Below are 18,751 nucleotides of genomic sequence, written 5' to 3'. Positions count from 1 at the left end.
TTTAAACAGAAGTTTATCGTCCTCCTCTCAGGAGACTGAAAGAGAAGATGCTTGAGGATTTCCTACTCACCAAAAAATGTAGCAGGACAAGGTTCTGCCAGCCTACAATATTTTCTTCAATCCTGAGCCCCCCTGCAGCACCCAAGCTGGCCAGTAAGCCTGTAGATACCTTTAACATCACATGGCACCACATCATAACTCATTTTGCTCTATCAAAAAATGAGACTGTGAGTTCTTGAACCTTCTGTCTGGATCACAGTCAACCCTTACAGTAAATGCACTGCTTACTGGTACAGCAACAAAAATAATGCTTGTCAAACAGTGACATTTAATATATTCTGTCTGGGAAATGGAAGAAAAATGTGATATCTGGAACAGAAGATGACCAGAGTCAATGTGTAAGTGGTTGGTATTTTTGGCTTCTAAACTAATGAGTACATGGCATCCCTCTTCATTAAAATTCAAGCATGGATAAATAATGTATGGATCTACTGATACACAGAACTATTTTGAGCTGCTTTGGGTTTTACTTTTGCCACTCTTCTGTTACGTCTGCTTATGTAGTGGGAGAGGCACCGTGCAGCTGCCTTAGAAAAAGTGCCTGGTGACACTCAGCATGGTCACAACTATGGCCTGTAGATCAGACGTCTGATCCACAAGCTGTGACTACAAGGGAAGCACCTGAGGCTGAGAATCACAGCAACCAGTATGCTGAGCAGGAGGAAACCAGAAAGGGCAATATACCCGACAAAGACTGTGTTCACACTTTCACACTCGGGGAAGCACCTGAGGCTGAGAATCACAGCAACAAGTATGCTGAGCAGGAGGAAACCAGAGAGGGCAATATACCCGACAAAGACTGTGTCACACTTTCACACTCACTGAGATTTAAGCTTTTCATCTCAGTCCAGCTTAGACTGAGATTCATAGTTGGCATCTCCTCTCCCAGAACTAGTGTCTAAATAATTAATTTCTGTTCACCCGCCTTGACTGACCCTTCATTTTTACTTTTTAAGATGTCTAGAAGCATAACAAGCAGGTTTCTTTTCTAATATGGAGCCGAAACATCAGAATGAAAGTGTTTAATGTGCTTATGAAGTTTAACCCCACATGGCCAAGATGCCAAGACATCCTCTGACTCCAGGGTATGAGCCAGCTGCAACAATGCTCCCTCTAGCATTTTCCTCCTGCTCTGCCAACAGCTACAGAAAAGCTCTACTGCATGACAAGGACCCTTCTTGGTACCAGAGGAATCTCGGCTACACTTTTCTTCTCCCAACCCTGGCACACGCATTTCCTGCCTCCTATTGATAGACACAGATTTGTGTCTTTTTGTCAAACACTTCTTCCTCTTCATATATCTAGGAGAAAAATCTGTCCTCTCCTCTAGTAGGCTAGACTAGACCAGAGAGCACTTAGACCAATAAGAAAGGCCAAACTTTTACACAGAGAGAAATAATGACTTTGCAGGAAATTCAAATTAACATGGTTAACTACATCTAGTTCACCATTTTAAAACACTGTTTTAACAGTCTTTGGGAGAAAAGGTAAAGAGGATTAGAAAATTTTTACTTCACTTGCAGTCCCAAACACACTTTTGACTTTTCATTTTCTATTTTCTGGCTAGTAATAAGCAAGCTTTCAATTCTTGATTCTTTTGAACTCCCTGATTTGTTTTCCCTGGCAGAAGCTAGTGTTCTGCAGTCCTTGTAGAGGCTCTGAAACCTAAAGTGTCTCTCTAAGAAGTTATGGAAGAGCAGGACAAAATGTGTACTTGGCTTGCTCTTCAAAGTTTATGGTATGTTAAATGGCTAATCTAAAGTTTGGAAAACTTCAGTTAGTTTACTTCCATGAGAATGAGCAGAACTCCTGAAACTACTTCACCCACAGAGAGGTTAGGCAAACTTGGCAAGAACTCCATAAGGGCTCAGTGATCTGAGATCCTTAAAGAAGAGTGGTTTCCAGTATTTAAGCATGGAAATGTTATCCAGGAGCCAATAGGTCTAATCCTGCTTCTACTGACATATGCAAGTTTCACCTAAATTAGCCTTCTCCTATATGCATGTATCAAGCAGGGCAGGGGGAGGTTAAAGTGTTTACAGTATCTCCTGAGTGCTCTGCATGGAAGTAAAGGGTATTATTGCCATTCCAGGAAATGTTCACAGAATCGCAGAATGTCAGGGGCTGGAAGGGACCTCAAAAGATCATCTAGTCCAGCCCCCCTGCCAGAGCAGGATCACCTACAGCAGGTCACACAGGAACACGTCCAGGCAGGTTTTGAATGTCTCCAGAGAAGGAGACTCCACAACCTTCCTGGGCAGCTTGTTCCAGTGTTCTATCACCCTAACAGTGAAAAAGTTTTTTCTAATATTTTTGTGGAACCTTCTATGTTCCAGCTTGTAGCCATTACCCCTTGTCCTGTCATTGGGCGTCACCGAAAAGAGCCTGGCTCAGTCCTCCCGACACTCCCCCTAAAAAAAACAGAAAAAAACAAACCACCAAGACATTTTCTGTCTATCAGATAAGTTTTGCTATGTTTACATCTTAGAATTCCTGCAACCTCTTCAAGATCTATAGGGCAGCGTTGGCTATATGTCCATGCCAGCATGCTCTCTTGTATTCCAGGGCTTGACATTTCTTAAGATGTTAAGTAAATCAGTCAAAGAGAATTTCTGGTAAATTTCTACATGTAACCATCACAAAAGATTACCTGTTTAGTGGTTTGAGCTGTTCTGACCACCACAAGAGTATTGTGTCCTCCTCTATAAAATCTATGGAATCTGTCCATTAAGGTTCAAACGTACAGCAATAATTTATTTTTTTTCTCAGCATTGTATAAGGAATGATCTCTTATCTCTGAGCAACATTTCAGATTCTTTCACAACACTGTTTACATATAGATGTGTCAAGTATTGATATGAAATGGTTAACATAATTTGGACTGAGTACTCACAGTACTCGCAGCACATGCTTTTTGGACTGTTACCAAAAAGTGACAGCCTTCTTCACACAGGCAGCAGGACAGATCCCAACATCCAACACTCCAAAAAGTCATTACCAATTTTACAAGAATCCTAACAAATGAAGCACAAATAAACTAAATAGTCAATGCAATTAATTTCTGGAGGAATTAAACAAGAAACAAATAAGTATAAAAAAATAAAGTATAAAAAATATATTTGTTGCTAAACCAGTCTCCTTTATGCAAAAGCATGAGGTGACCCATAGAGATAACCCATTCTGACATTAATAAAAGTACCCACTAAGTTCATTGCCAACCAGGAACAATATGAAAACCAAAACCAAAACAGGAGAATCTCACATTCACATATGTATGCACATATGTATATAACACTTAAATAAAGATTAACGGATACAATTATCAGCTACCCAGTATGCAATGCATGGCAAGGAAAACAATGTAAGTGGGAGTTCAGGCAAATACAAATGTTGGCTGAGTAAACGAGAACTGTCAGGCCAGCAGTGAATATTAGAATCAGGAATGGATTCCGGAATAAGCTGTAGAAGACCCACCATTAGATAAATCTGAAAGATTAATGTTACTTAACTTTTCAATATTAGTAACAATATTGATAAAGCATGCAACCATGCACATTTCATAAAACAGAAGTACCCAAGAACTATTCACGTTTATGAATGCTGGAAGTTAACAGTTTATGATCACATCTTATTTTTGCAATTTTATCTAAAAAGCTTTTGAGCGGTAATAGAATTGATTGTGAGGCTATTCTCAATGCCTTTAGCAACGATGCTTACATTTCTTGCTCTTTTATCTGCATCAAGGTGTTCTCTGCAAATAAATGGGCCAGAAGCAGCACACTTTCCCCAGCCTTGCTCTAGAGAGATGCAGTATTTAATCTGTACTTCACTCTAGCCAAAACTGAGTGAGTTTTCTAGCAATTTTGATCATTAATAAGTCCACATAGAGAGATTTATTTTTGCATAATGAGCCTTCAAGTGCAAAAGAGCTCTAAACCTTCACTAATGCACCAATATTTCACATTTGTAAAAAGCAAAATTTCCTGCTTTCTGCTGAGATCCTCTTTTGAACCAATCTATAGTTAAAAATATCATTAACTGCACAATTAAAACCTATTTTACATCTTCTTGTATGTCTGTATTACTTATAGAGAATATTCTTATGTAAATTTGAATTTAGGAAGCCAAATCACTCCAGCAGCTCAGTTGTCCGTGTACAAAAGACCCAGCAGAATGCCCCACAATAGGCATGTTTAGCATTACTGGGCATATTAATAGGAACATGTTTTTCATTTAAGGATGAAAAACTATGAATGAATAAGGATCATGACTATTTTTAATGACCTTTCCCAGATCAAATTATGAAGCTATACATCCTCAAGTGGAAATATCAGCGGGAGTCTAGAACAATAAAACCTAAGGTAAAATCACAATAAAAACTAAGGTAAAATACAGTCTTTAAATAGACATTAAATCGTCTAATCCTTATTAAGCTCTACAATGCAATCAGCTCCAAGTAATGGGAGTAGGCTTACACTTCATGCCCTCATGATCTTTCCGTTTCTTTCCTCCACATCATTGTTTCTTCTTTTTATGATTTCACTGGTTTTCCTCCTTTCTTGTTTCTGCATCTTTTTTCTTTAGGAATCTGGTGAATTCCCCCTACACTGAAGCAAAGCACTTTTGAAACAGTTAACAGAAGCCTTCAAAGTATCTTCATCATTCATTTCATTAGGACAACCAGAGTACAGCGTAACAGTGGAGCTCACACCAGATAAAATTAAGGCATGGGACCATCTTGGTAAATCAGAATTATAGAATTATAGAATGGTTTGGGTTGGAAGGGATATTAAATACCGCCTCGTTCCTAATCCGCTGCCCATGAATAGAGACACCTTCCACTAGATCAAGGTGCTCAAAGCTCCAACTAACCTGCCCTTGAACCCTTCCATGAAGGGGACATCTACTCTGGGTAACCTTTTCTAGTGTCTCACCACCCTCACAGAAAATAATTTCTTCTTAATAATTAATCTAAATCTAAATCTACCCTCTTTCAGTTTGAAACATGCACATTCACACTAATCTGGACATTAGCATGCTATTTCTGTCACAAATTCACACTTTTTTCTTTGATCTCCGACAGTTTTTAATTCCATGTTTTGGCTGTTCACTATTTCTTTTTATTGATCCCCCTATATATGCTCCAAGGACTAGTCTGACTTTCATTAGTGCTTGGCTATTTTTAGTTTTATTTTCAAGTTGGCCTTTACTCATTTCAATGAGACAATTAAAAATCTACTCAATCTTTCTTGTTTCATCAGTGTCTAATAAAGATTGCTTGTGATGAGGATTGATGCTTTTTTCAAAACTCTTTGGTCCCTGTTGCATATTTCTTTACATGTCACAGTCAAGAAGAACTAACCTAAATTGTTACACTGGTAAAAAAAGATTTTAAGACATATCCGAAAAATGAGTGGTAGCAAATGATAAAAGCCTTCAGGTTCACCCACAAGTTTTGAAGAAACTCAGATACGACACTGTAAAGTATCAATAATTCTATTAACAAAGTGTAACTTTTTGTTGGGAGCAACACATCACTTAACTCACCCTTTGTGTTGGGGGACTGCAAATTGGCATGTTGATGCTGTCAAATTAACTTTAAAAGGCCTTTGGGTGGATCTAAGGAAATACAGAATAGACACTATCAAAAAATGGTAGAAATTATACATAAGAATAAATTAGTAGAAGGACTACAAAAATGTGGCAAAACAGAGACAAATCAAGATTCATTTAATGTATGGAAGACGTTGTTCACAGACTTTTGCAGTGTCTTCCTTCAAAGGAGACAATAAGCATACAGATGAGGTTGGTTATTCTGCTTGGATTTCCAGAAAAAATAAAATGATCTTTTACCAAAATCTCTTCAAGAAATTGCAATCTCAGGAGCTAAGAGGACAGATCCTCCCATGAACTAACAGCTTCACAAGAATTGAAAATAAAGGCTAGACATAAAAGACACTTTTTCACTGTAGAAGGAGGCTTTCAGTGAAATCTGTTAAGAATCTCTACAGGTGCTTATGTAATTCGAAATATTTATAAATCATCTGAAAAGAGGATAACAGAGAGCCTATAATGTTTGATGGGAATATTGAGTTATCCACAGGAGCAAAAATGAAAGTTGACTGGGTAAAGCTACATGAGTACCGTGTGCTGCTGCATAATTCTGTACTAATGGCTGCCAAAGATGGGATTCACCTACTCAATCATGTGTGTTTTTTGTGATTTTCTGTGCTTGCAGCCCCCTTTCCTTAGCCCAAGCTGCCTCTCTAGGAGAGCTACATAACATTTTTTTAGAGCTTTCCTGCATAGATGTCTCAGAGACACTAGGGCAACTAAAAAGAAATTCATTTTTATCTGCAGTGAAAACAAATTTTGATTAATAACAAGTAACAGAAACATAGTAATATAATTCTGACAACAGGTATGCAACAATAGGTTTTAAATGAGAAATGACTATTTAAGAAATAGTTCCATGTAAGTTTATTTTTTAATTTATAAGAAATCCTGTTTTATGTCCTGCACCTATTTATTTATTTATTTATTTATTTATTTCTAACACACACAGGGTGAAAATACTTAGTTGCAATTTATCCTTTCAGGCCACTTTTTAAGCTACTACAGATTCTCTTGGATGACTTAAATTTACATCTGTTGTCTCTATGACTGACAGCTGATAAACGTTGTCTTCAAACTCCATCTCGTTAAGAAGATGATACTGCTGGAGAAGATTAATTTGTTTTGACTCAAACAATCCTTTAAAACAGAACTCTATCTTGCTCTCCTCATCTGTAGGCTGTTTAACTTTCCCTCGGCTGGAAGCATAGAGAATAAGACTTCTAATTCAATGTATGATTTTACTGAAGATCTTCCTTAAAAGTGTTTCTCACTCCTTTATTTTCTTCGCCATTAAAGCATTTTAAGGCATGGATTATTCTTGACCCCACTGATCTCAGTTCACACTGACTCCATTAAGTTCATGGTTTCATCCACTTAATTCCACTAAAGTAGGACCCTATAGGACCCACAGCCTAAATATTTGGTAGGAATTTTTTGTCATTGACTTCTAGTGGGCCGGTTAGCTCAGTGGGTTGAGCTTGGTGCTGACAACAACGACAACACTGAGGTCACAAGTTCGATTCCTGCTCAGTCCCCATGTGTTGCCTGGTCTAGTCAAGAGGTGGCATCCCTGCCCATGACAGGGAGGTTGGATTAAATGATCTCTAAGGTCCCTTCAAACCTAGGCCATTCTATGATACTTCCTACAGTGTCACCAATTTTGCCATAGTTCTTACAAACACCTCCTTTAACTCTTGGGTGGTTGTCAAGCAGTAAAACCCAGCTCTTGAGATACATACATTCAAGCTCCTAACCTAGTCACCCATCCAGTAGCCATTTGCCTCTTACCCTCATCACTCAAGGGCTTCCTGTTTTCTCTACCCCATTCCCTATGTCGCCGCCATAAGTATATCTGATTGATTGGTCTCAATTCAATCCTATGGCGCTCTTCCACATAATTCCTTCTCTTCCATAGAACATCCCAGAACCACCTCCCTTCTATTTTCTACTCATCTTGTTCTCAGCTTTAACCACTGGCTGTCTGAGGACATCTGTTTTGAATCAGACATTGTTAACTTCAGCCAAATTCACTTCCTGCCATTTCCTTTCACTGCACTATCTCCCTTTCTTTTAGATTCCTCTTAAATGTATCCACTATGATTCAGCTTTTCTCCGGTGGAACAGATTCAATGTATGCTGCCTTTCGAGAGTTTTCAGTTAGACAGTGACAGAAAAAGTGTCCATATTTATTTCCAAGAAGTTCTGACAAGTGAAATGAGCTGATTGACTTGCATTTATTTGTCCAAATGACCGACTTCGGTTCAATCTCCCAGTAGAAAAGATCTGTTTTAGAAAGGTGTGTTATTACATGTGAGTGCTACTATATTCTTTCTTCTCTATGTATTATAAACTATCTGCATCAGTGATCCCTAAATTTGCTTCAGTCCACAGAGTAACTAGATGATTTGAAAGAATTCAGAAAAATAATCAACATAATGTAACAATTTTTGAGCACCAATTTGTCAAAACATTCATCAAATCTCTTTTTTTTATTTTTATGTGGTATCTGGAATTTCCTCCCTCAAAAAATAGTTAAGATCTATTGTTCTCAAGAAAATTCTGCTTTAACTTTTTGGTTTTGTTTTGCAGAGGGATTGATGAGGTGTTTTGGAGGGAGTCCTTCTTCTACAGTACCATATTATCATATTAATGCTCACGACTTACTGAATTTTTGACTTTTTCATTTCATTGTCATGCTGCTTTGAGCCTAACTTCCCAGTCATTAATGAAAATATAAAGCAAGTCTGCATGTAATATTGGCTCTGGAAGCAGTGCCAGCATCCCTCTGCAACTCAGTATGTATCCATCTGGGCACAGTCACTCCTGGGGGTCTAAAAAGTCATGCAGCAGGGCTAAACTTCAAACCAATTAGCATGAACTTTTCTTTAAAACTTCATGAGATAATGTAGCAAGCTCTTAAAATCAGCAGGAGTTGGGCACCTAACTGTTCTTGGTGTTTTTTAGATTCTATCACTAACAAAATATAAGCAGGAGCTAATAATTTAGTAATTCTATCAAAGCAAGCAATTAAGTGTCTTGCATGATTTGTTCTCTATAAAAATCATGCTGCTTGTTTACTCAAAATTCTATTACCCTCTACATTTTACTGATTTCATCTCTGAGTGTTTATTCAATTATTTTATAAGGAATTGAAATCTAATTCATGAGCTTCTGACAATGACACCTAAATTTTCTCTCAGAGCCAATTTGTCAAATGAAAAGATAATCAGTCAGTATAAGACAGACTATTTTTGCCAATGTATATTACTATACTTAGAAAGTAGAAAGTAACTGACCTAGAGTTCAGTTAAATTCCATGCTAACAATTTGCTGAGCCTCTGTTAAATAAAAAAATTACTATTTAAAAAAATAAAATTCAATTATTTTGTATTACCTAGCCTTTATGCATTGATTTGAATAAGTAACGCAATTTAACTAATATAGTTCCCAACTCTTTCTTTCCACAGAAGCATAGAAATGTCCATCTGGAAAGACTTAGGCAAAAGACCTGCAGCTCTACACTGAATTGAAATGTAGCAGGCTCCATCACAACTTAGTTTCTTCATGCTCGACCACTTTGTAGTTGGAGGTGGAGTTTGCTCCTTATTTTTGTTTGTAACATATCTCAAAAGGAAACCAAGCAAATACATTCAGAAAAAAAAAAAAAGGCAATTTAAGTCCATAAGCATTATCTCTGCCTACCATTCTATTATATCCTTCTAAAACCAAAATAAAAGAAATTCCCACAACACTTTTCCAGCTCTTAATATACACTCTTTTCTTGCCGGTGCTCTGTTGTGTTGATGTGATACACTACTCTGTTCTCAATTAAAAATCGAAGTAATTTTCAGTGGAATCCCTAAACCGTTGTCCCTATGATCCCTAATCACAGTGTCTCTGTGGTGCCCATGCTGATTAAAGTCACTACATTAGAGCATTTCTGGTGCCCGTAAGGTGAAACTCCGTATTGTCATCAAAATTTCTGCCACAATTTGAGAAGAGCACAATGGAATTAGCAGCAGACCCATAAAATGTGGTGATACTAAGGGTTGCCTGATCTGGCTTTTAGGTATTCGTTCCTGCAACAGAGTCCATGAAAATTACTACTCATAAAAACCAGAAAAAGCAACATGTTGTCCAGAAGCAAGGAGCATTGCCAGTAATAAGGATGATAAAAGGATATTTCTGAAATTGCCTCTCTGTCTGCTTGACCTGTACACCTAAAAGAGAATACAATACATCCCCTAAAATCCTCCACACTACTTACATGCCTAAATAGCCCCTTTGGGTAAAGAAGATTCCTTCATTATTTCTTCTCAACAGATGGATGGTGGATGAGATGTTCTTAGTCTAATTGTGTTTTTGTGAAGGGAAGTCCAGAGTTCAGCACAAGATTCATTCTGGAGGTCAAGTCCACATTTCCATCTCCTCAGAGATGTGAACATCAGTAACAAATAAGGTTCAGACGGAGGAAGTCTCCACCCTTCTTGAGAAAGGTGGCCAATTGGGTCCGGAGAAATGAAAGAAGGATGAGAAATATACTTCTGAAAACTCTAGTGCCTGAAATTTTGGAGATATCTAAGCAGGGAGGAAGGGAGGGATGGGAATGGGCATGGGCTTCATGAATTGTCTACTTGGGCTTGGAAACTTAAATTTTTGGCTAAGTCACATTTCAGCCCTTAATTTACTTATGTGGACCCAGCCTTAGTAGATCTGTGATGCATCCTGGTCTGCCAGACTGGAAGTTAGAGAGATTGTTTCATGGTCGTGGTAAGAGCTAGTAGCTATTTTTTATTAGTCAGTCTTTTCAATTTCACAGCAGTTGTGGTCTGCTGGCTCCTGTTCAGAAAACAAGATAAATTGGAGGCTTCTGCAGGTGTGACAGTATGTTTAGTCAGTGATGAATAAATAGAAAAAATATAGGTTCAGAACTAAGATACAGATTGCAGTAGTATGCAACTGAATAAAAGGCTATGGAACATCTGTTAAAAAAACAACTAACATTTACTTTTCTTTTGAGCCATCTTATTTTAAAACAAATAAGTTTGAAACTCCTTAAATATTGATAGCTTCACTCTTTATCTATGATACATAAATTCCTGAAACATTTCTTTTCTAAAATTAGGTAATAAAACATGTTATGATGCCAATGTTTTGGTTTTTCACCCAAAAATTGAACCCCCAAAATATCAAGCTCTTCTCCCACCTCCCATATTGCACAAAAAAACCCAAACAACAAAAATTAAAATGTCATGTGCTCTGTAATAAAATAAAATATGTATTTTTCAATGTTTTCCTTTCATCATCAGTTTCAATATAAAAAGTTTCTAATGTTGACCCTGGAAAATGAAATGTGGAATCTGAAATCCTATCACACTCTTATGCAGTACTGGACTCATTAACACATCTCAAAGAAAATTAGGACATCAGCAAGTGTTTGTATATCTAGCTTGGGGTAAACCAAGGGACAGACAAGGTGATTTTCCTTAGCGTGTATTGAGATCAAGCTGGAACTCAGAAGTTCATTTGGAATAATTGCTCGATCTTTTATCCCAGTCCCATTCTGCCTCAGATCAGCTATGATGTTCTGCATTTTGCATTAATTCACCAGTAAGAAGGACTTAGAAATTAGCTGACAATTCAGTTAATTACTTGAGAGCCAGGACACAGAACAACTTACTCTCCCACAATGCTGTAGTAATTCTGTAGATTATCACTACTAAGCAAAGGAAAAATACGAAACAGTATGGAAGCTCCATGTCCAAAATACCTTTTGGAGGAGGTAAAACAATCAGATGTGAACGAATAAAGATGTCAAGCTTGGTTTAGTAAATAGACCATTTAATAAGATCCCTTTTCTGGGAGTTTACTGCTTAACAGCAGTTAAGCACATCTAAGAACCCAATAAACATGCAATATGATAAACTACTGCTGTGAATGCTATGAATACATAAACGTAAATCAATTTTTTTTCATTTTCAGAGGTGATAAACTGAGGAGATTCTTCGACTTTCATTTGAAAATCAATATTGTCATTGATTTCACTGAAACAAAAAAAGGTCTTATACAAGGACCTATTGTTAATTGGAAAAGAAATACTATGAATAACTTTACAAGAGCTCCACAACTTCATATCAGCCACAATGTAATAACATGCAAATAATATGCAAAAAGCAACAGAAAATAAATGAGAAAATTTGAGAGATCTGCTCAAACACATTTTTGTTGTAGAAAATGCTGAGCTTCCATAGAACTGATGTTGCAGAAAGTTAGTAGTAATTTGAATTTCATGAAAGATGGCTGAAAAAATCGTTGTTTAAATCGTCCCTTAAATCTCTAAAAGCGCTCTTCATGCACATATCTAAAGGGAGAGAAAATGCTTAGTTGATCAGATTATATTCAAGTAGAATAAGCCTATATACTACACTGGAAAAATGATAAGCATATAGAATCATAGAACCATAGAATCCTAGAATGGCCTAGGCTGGAAGGGACCTTAGAGATCATTTAATCCAACCTCCCTGTACCTGCAGTTAACAATTGATAAGGTAAACATCAACGTTTTATTATCAAACCAATTCTTTATTAAAAATAAAAAATAAAAATTCCAGGACAGGATTTAGACTTCAAGGTTTAATGGCTTTTACTAGGAATAGAACAACCAACCATATTCTGCCTTTGCTACTCTGATGCAAATCTAGATTTACTTTACTGTATTTGACAGCAGAATTTTGTTCCACTTATCTAATTCTTATTTTAATGAGTTCCAGTCTATCAGAAGTAACTGCCCATCTGTAGTCACAAACTTAAGGAGCCTCTAAACTTCTGATTGCTAGAACTGGGAAAGATATTCTGAGGGAAATATCTCTCCATACTCAATGTCCTACCACACTGTACCTCTAAGCATCAACCATGGACTTCTATCGGCTGCAGTGGCCCTTTGGGACTTTTGTGCGATTTGTTATGGTCGGTCTAAAGTTTTATGAACCATCTAAAGAGTCTGCTGATGCCAAATGTGACATAAATTGCCTTGTTAGCAGGCAGGCTTGGATGATGCTTAGAATCCAAGGCTGCACCAGACAAAGATGCAGCAGATCAGGACAAGCAATTCTGTTTTACAGTAAAGGAGCTAATCCAAGCTCACTACAAATCCTGAGCGATTCCCTGGCTTTCTTACTGTGAGTAATCTTTAAACAGTGGCTTTTTGTGTTTTGTGCTTTATCTTATCATAGTTATATAGTAGCAGAGACCAACACAGGAGCACAGTGGAGGTTAGAAGTGTATGACAGTGAATCACTTCCAAATTCTCAAGTGAGGTGGTGTTTCCTGTAACAACAGATGGCTGGATTTGATCTCCTGAAGTTTATTCCCTTTCCTTCAATCCATTATTGTCAGTCTGCTCTTGTCATGACATTTAAATATTTTTAGGTGACTATCCAGTGTTAGAAATCACTGCTTTTCACTCATAACTGTTACACAGAATCACAGAATGTTAGGGGTTGGAAGGGACCTCAAAAGATCATCTAGTCCAACCCCTTTCTTTCTCATTAGCTATTCCACAATGATAAACAGTTTTAAAATAGCAAATGTTTATTCAAATAGAATGTCAAGAGCCAGGGCTGGGCCAGCCACTAAATGAATCACAGAACCTCTCTAATAACCCTTCTTCCTCCCTAAAGGGATAGGGAATAGGGAATAAGGCTGAGAGACTTACGGATTGAAAAGAAGACTAAACAAGCTTTAATACAAGAATAGTACTAACAAGAAAATAATGAGGATAATTAAATGTATACAAATATATACAAAACTGATATCAAACTCAATTCCCTCCTGTCAACAGCAGTCACCACAGATGCTGCAGAACAGGTGGCACTGGGGAAGTTCCAGGCTCAGTGGCAGTGGTGAACCAGATACAGGAGCTGGGTTTGGGAACTCAGGATCAGGATCAAAGGTTGAAGAATGGATGGAGTCCTCCTCAGACGCCGACCGTTGAAGAGGGCTTAACTCCCATGATCCCTCAGCTTTACACTATGAGGGATTATGGAATGGAATACTTTTTGGTCAGGTTTGAGTAAACTGTTCTGTCCTTAAGCCCCAGAGGTATACAATTTCTTTACTTCCTTTTGACTCTTTTACTTTCCAGCATCCTCAACATTGTTACAAGGTTTACCAGTGACCTTGGTTCCTGTAGGAGCAAGTATAAGCAACAGCCTTTCTGCATGCCAGTCCTTGGTAGTAACTATAAACCTCAGGTGTTATCACTTCTAATAATACATACTGCCTGCAAAAACATGCTGACAACTTTAGAAAGTGTAGTTTTGTAGAAGAAACTGAGCTGAGAATTAAATAACTGAACAGAACAGGTCTGTTTAGCTCAAACCAGGACACAGGAATATCCCTCTCTAATGCAGAAGTAAGGATATGGCAGGGAAGAAGAAAATGTGAGAGCTATCCTGTGGGTGAAAAGAGAGCACCAAAATAAGGAAAAGCACCCACCCCTCCTTCCATCCCCAAAATAATTCAAGACCCAGTCTCCACTTAGGAAATCCCAGGCTGGCGACAGCAAAGGGAGTACCACAGCAGTCAGACTGAGAGGCAGGTGGCAGAGCAAAAAAGGACAAGAGCTGAACACCGACAGGTTTAGATAAGCTGGAGACAGGGCCAGAGAGTTATTTCTGCAGCAGAGATCAGTACAACTGGGGTAAGCTCAGGAGCTGGTGCCAGAGGCACGAAGAAGAAGGTACTGAAGTGTCTGTATAAAAATACATATACATAGTATGTATTTGTGGGAGGAAAAGCTTCAGCTTTTTAGTGGTTTTGCTTCTTCTTTAATTATACAGCATTTTATTTTAGATGTTTCTACCATACTTTATAAATAATTTAGAGGAATACAGAATGCAGAGCCTCTAAATGTAGCTGCCCCTGAAACCCAGCTCTCAGCAAAGACAGTGATGGAAGAGCAGATTGCGGATCTGACGGCTCCTACACACTGTGGTTGGCCCGTTGCTCTACAGATAGAGCAGATCTCAAAAACTGAAGGTAAATAGCACAGGCTGCCAAAATAACATGTTTCCTGAAGTCACTCTATTACCTATGATGGTAAATATTTATAAAAGTATCTCTTTGCCTTCCACAAAATAATGTCCTCTTCAGTGATCCACTGCTTTTTTAGGAAGCTCCAAGGTGGTTCCAAGAGCTGACCAGTTGCACGACACAGTAAAATGGTTTACAAAGATGTAGTATAATGCTTGGAGTGATTAGCTCTATCATGGGTTAATTACTTTGAGCACAGCATTCCTTCCAGAACTGACATGGTCAATGTATTTCTACATGAGTTAGTCCTGTTCTCCACCGCTCTGCTTCTTCCCTTTGTTTTTTAAATGGGGGGAGAACAGCTTTTCCCAACTTCTTCTCAAGGGTCTTATGGCAACAAATTAATACCCTGTCAACAGTCAGCCACAAACAGGGCTAAACAGGGCTAAATAAGCACCTTTGGGGTTTGGCAAGGCTGAAAGCCCAAGAAGGGATGACACAACTCAGGATTTCTTGCATGGACAAGTGAAGCTCTAGTTTTCAACCCCCTGAAAACACAGGATATGTAGACCTATAATTCATAGTCTTCCTGTGACATACAACAGTTTATTAATTACATGGTTTACAGGCACTTCTGCATTTATATTTCTTGCTTATTTAGAGCACCTGAAACAAACTAACAGAGCAAATAAATCCCAATTTTCATGACTGTTCTCTTCTGTAAAAAATGTCCTAAGCAGCAGGAAAATGAGTATTCCACAGGGAAGAGTAACTTCTATCAACCTTTGAAGAAGCTTTTTATGTTAATTTTTTTTTCAGAAATGCCTGTGCACATCTCCCTGACATATGGGCTGTTCCAATCCTGGGGCAGGTTTCCCATCCTCATTTACAGTGGCACGCGTGTGATACCAACAGGGTCGAAGGAAGGTCACCCAAGAACTTCACAGAACACATTCAGAACTGTTCAGGAATAAATCTTTGGAGAACACGTTTGCTAGGACAGCTATTCACAGCCATTTATGTGATAAAAAGAGATCTTTAAGTTTCTGTAGCTCTGTAAGTGTAAATGGAATTATACAGCACATAAGTACTGAACGAATAGCAGGACTTGCAATCTAAAAGTAAAAATGAAAATGCCACTAAAACATATGGTCTATTATGGTTAAATACATTTTTTTCCAAGGTATTAAGGAAAAAGTTGGTTGATATAATTCAAGGTTATGTGAGATGCTATAATAGTTTTACAGCTTGGGCTGTTCCTGGACACAATCCCGTGTTAATTTGCATTTTGCCTGGAAGTTAGCAGCAGTACCATAACTATAAAAGGACAGCTATAACAAACTCCTCGTTTGGGGTGGCCTAGGATGAAAGTCTTGTAGCTGAGTCTCTGATGTAGGTCACCACCTTGCCACAGACCTGTGCACTGAAAAAATCCTCTGGCTTGGGGCACATCTTTGGTTCAGACACCTATATCAGAGCTGGTTCTGTAGGTCTCCTTTATCATTAGGCAAGAGAAACAGTAGCCCAATTTATACCTCAAAGACAAGTTTAAAGATGAACTGCACCTCAAAAGTATTTATAGCTCTCCAACCACATAAACCTGGACAGATGAATTTCACTTTCAGCATCTCTATCAAATACTGCTGAAAAAATTGCCACAAGTTTCTCCCATAGATTTTTACAGCACCAGGTACAACCAGGCTCCTTGCTAATGTGCAGTTTCCAGATATCATCGTGGCATGAGTGGCATGAGTCACATCCTACTTTTCCACTTCAGCCCTGCTTCACCTGTTGGCTACATACATGTACCCTTTATTAACTTACGTGATGAATGTAATCGATCGATTAAATCACTGCCTCCTGTTATGCTGCAGGATGTCTAAGAGAAAAATAATGAAAATAATTTTGCTCATCTTACTGAGGACTAGAAATACTTATAAGCAGTCATATTAATTATATTTTCTGGTTATTGCAGGTTATAAATAAAGAGTGGAGTTAACTTTGTTCTTGCATGTATCACCATAAACTCAGAATGTTTGAACTCCCATGTCAGGAAGGCATGACCTGGGATATAACCCTCAAGTTATGTATATGTTATCAGAAGGACTACAGTGGTGCTTTTCCTCTGGGAATAATAAATAACAAATACTGTAGAACTGGCAAATGCACACTGTTTTTAAACTTCAGAGCCAATATCAAAATGTTGCCTGGCTAAATCAGCCTTTAAAACAGAATTTTAAAATAGCATTCAGAGGAGTATTGAGTTGTGTTATTTTTTACTCATAAACATCATAAGTTGCAATGATTTTAAGTAGTTAAATCCATGGTTTTTTTCTACAAAAGTGTATTAAATAACTGCTGTCATGAAGTTCAATACCAGGTTTCCTCTTAAAGAAAATTTCTATAACAAGTTAGAAATATTTTATTCTAAGCTATGCACTGCTACATTTCTGTGACCGAGACTGCTGTAGAAACATTCTGGCACTTTCCATAAAAAAAAAAAAGCAATAAAGACAGCAAATATCCTATACATAATGTGTGATTAATGAGATTACTCACTGCAAATAAGTCATGCAAAATGTTTTCTGATTATGATGTCAGGCAGCTATGTGGGTCAATCTGCAGATAATGGGTTTGTACAGCTTAATGTTTATCATGTTATTATTTTTAAATGAATTATCACCTTAGCTTAAGGGTTTCTGAGCTTGTTTTGGTACTGTGAAATCCCCCCTCTGTTTCACTCCGACCACACAAACTGCAACGGGAGGAAGGACCACATATGTCATAAATGAAGTATATATATTTCACTGCCAAGAGGCTATCAACATTTTTTAAAAAAATCTCTCCCTTTTCTTCCCTACTCTTTGATGAAACAGAGGAATCAATGGCTCTTTTTGCCCTATTTCTCTCAGAATTTGCTCCTGAGCCCTTCTGCTGGCACATGCTCTGCTAGCGTCTGCCTCTAGCTACCCAAGCATGAAGCATTTGCTGCCCTGCTGCAATGTGACGTGGTTTGCTGCTAATCCAACACTACCTTAGCCCGGCTGGAACTTTCCCCACTGAATCCGTAAAATATTACAGGAGAGATGTCGCAACTCTTCAGCACCTCAAGCTACAGCCGGCAATAGGAACAGCATGTTTCTCCCCAGGGAAAAGGCTGGGGAGGGGTGGTGAAAATGAGAGGGAAGCATCAGAGAGTTATCCAAGGGGAAGAGAGATTTAAGTGGCTATTTTAAAAAGCATCTTTGTAGCTGGCATTGACAACAGACTCAGCAGTGCAGGGTACAGACAGCATTTTTAAATGGTGAAGAGGTGGAGAGTAAAGTGCTGTGAGCACTGGGTGAGGAGGGGTGTAGAAAACCTTGGAATAAAGATCTGCAAGAAGACAGTGACCCAGCATAAACATGCATGGCATTACTTTAATATCTCCTTTAAAAATAAAGCTGAATTTTAGCATTCAAAATTTTCCGTTACCATCAGCGCCGAGGTGGAGGATAGAAGAACAGAGCATCGTATTAATAGCTCAGTTTTCAAATATTTCACATTAACCACAACAAACATTTCCCACCGCCTGGATTGTCTATGAATTTATTAGCCAACATGGTTTTAACAGAAAAAGACTTAAAGCTTAGAGAGAGTGAGCTCCTGTAATAGGCACATTCTGGAGTGCAGAGCTATTCCTTTATTTTATAAAGCATATCTACACAGGAGACGAAGGGACGTTGTCACAAGGCACAACATAAAGTCGCAGGAGAAAGCTGAGTCTAGCCAAACAGAGACAGTTATTTGTTTTGTGTTTAAAGAGAGCAAGACTGATTTCAGAAACGATCTTTCCAGACTCGTAGCCTTAAAGCAAAACAGAATACGCAGGTTTTGATATGTTTTTACTTGGCTCCATCACACGATATCATGTCAGAACATTCTTTATATAGAGCACAGCCACTAGAACTAATATGCAGTCATCTTCCAGCAGTATGAATTTTTTTAAAACAACATCTGTGAAGTGAGTCCGAAGAGAAAAATCTTGATTAGTTTGAAGCAG

At 38.1% G+C, this 18,751-nt stretch overlaps 1 protein-coding gene across 1 annotated transcript in view; it reads right to left on the bottom strand.

Annotated features, from left to right (window-relative positions):
• LOC104277217 overlaps positions 1-18,751 on the bottom strand; it is a gene marked incomplete at its 3' end in the record, with an annotated part of 319,342 nt that overhangs the window by 214,878 nt on the left and 85,713 nt on the right. The window lies entirely within an intron of this gene.

This window comes from Apaloderma vittatum, unplaced genomic scaffold (genome assembly GCF_000703405.1).
Source record: "Apaloderma vittatum isolate BGI_N311 unplaced genomic scaffold, ASM70340v1 scaffold117, whole genome shotgun sequence".
Taxonomy (NCBI): Eukaryota; Metazoa; Chordata; class Aves; order Trogoniformes; family Trogonidae; genus Apaloderma; species Apaloderma vittatum.
Note: the sequence above shows the minus strand (reverse complement) of the source record. Positions and strands in the feature narration are given on the sequence as shown.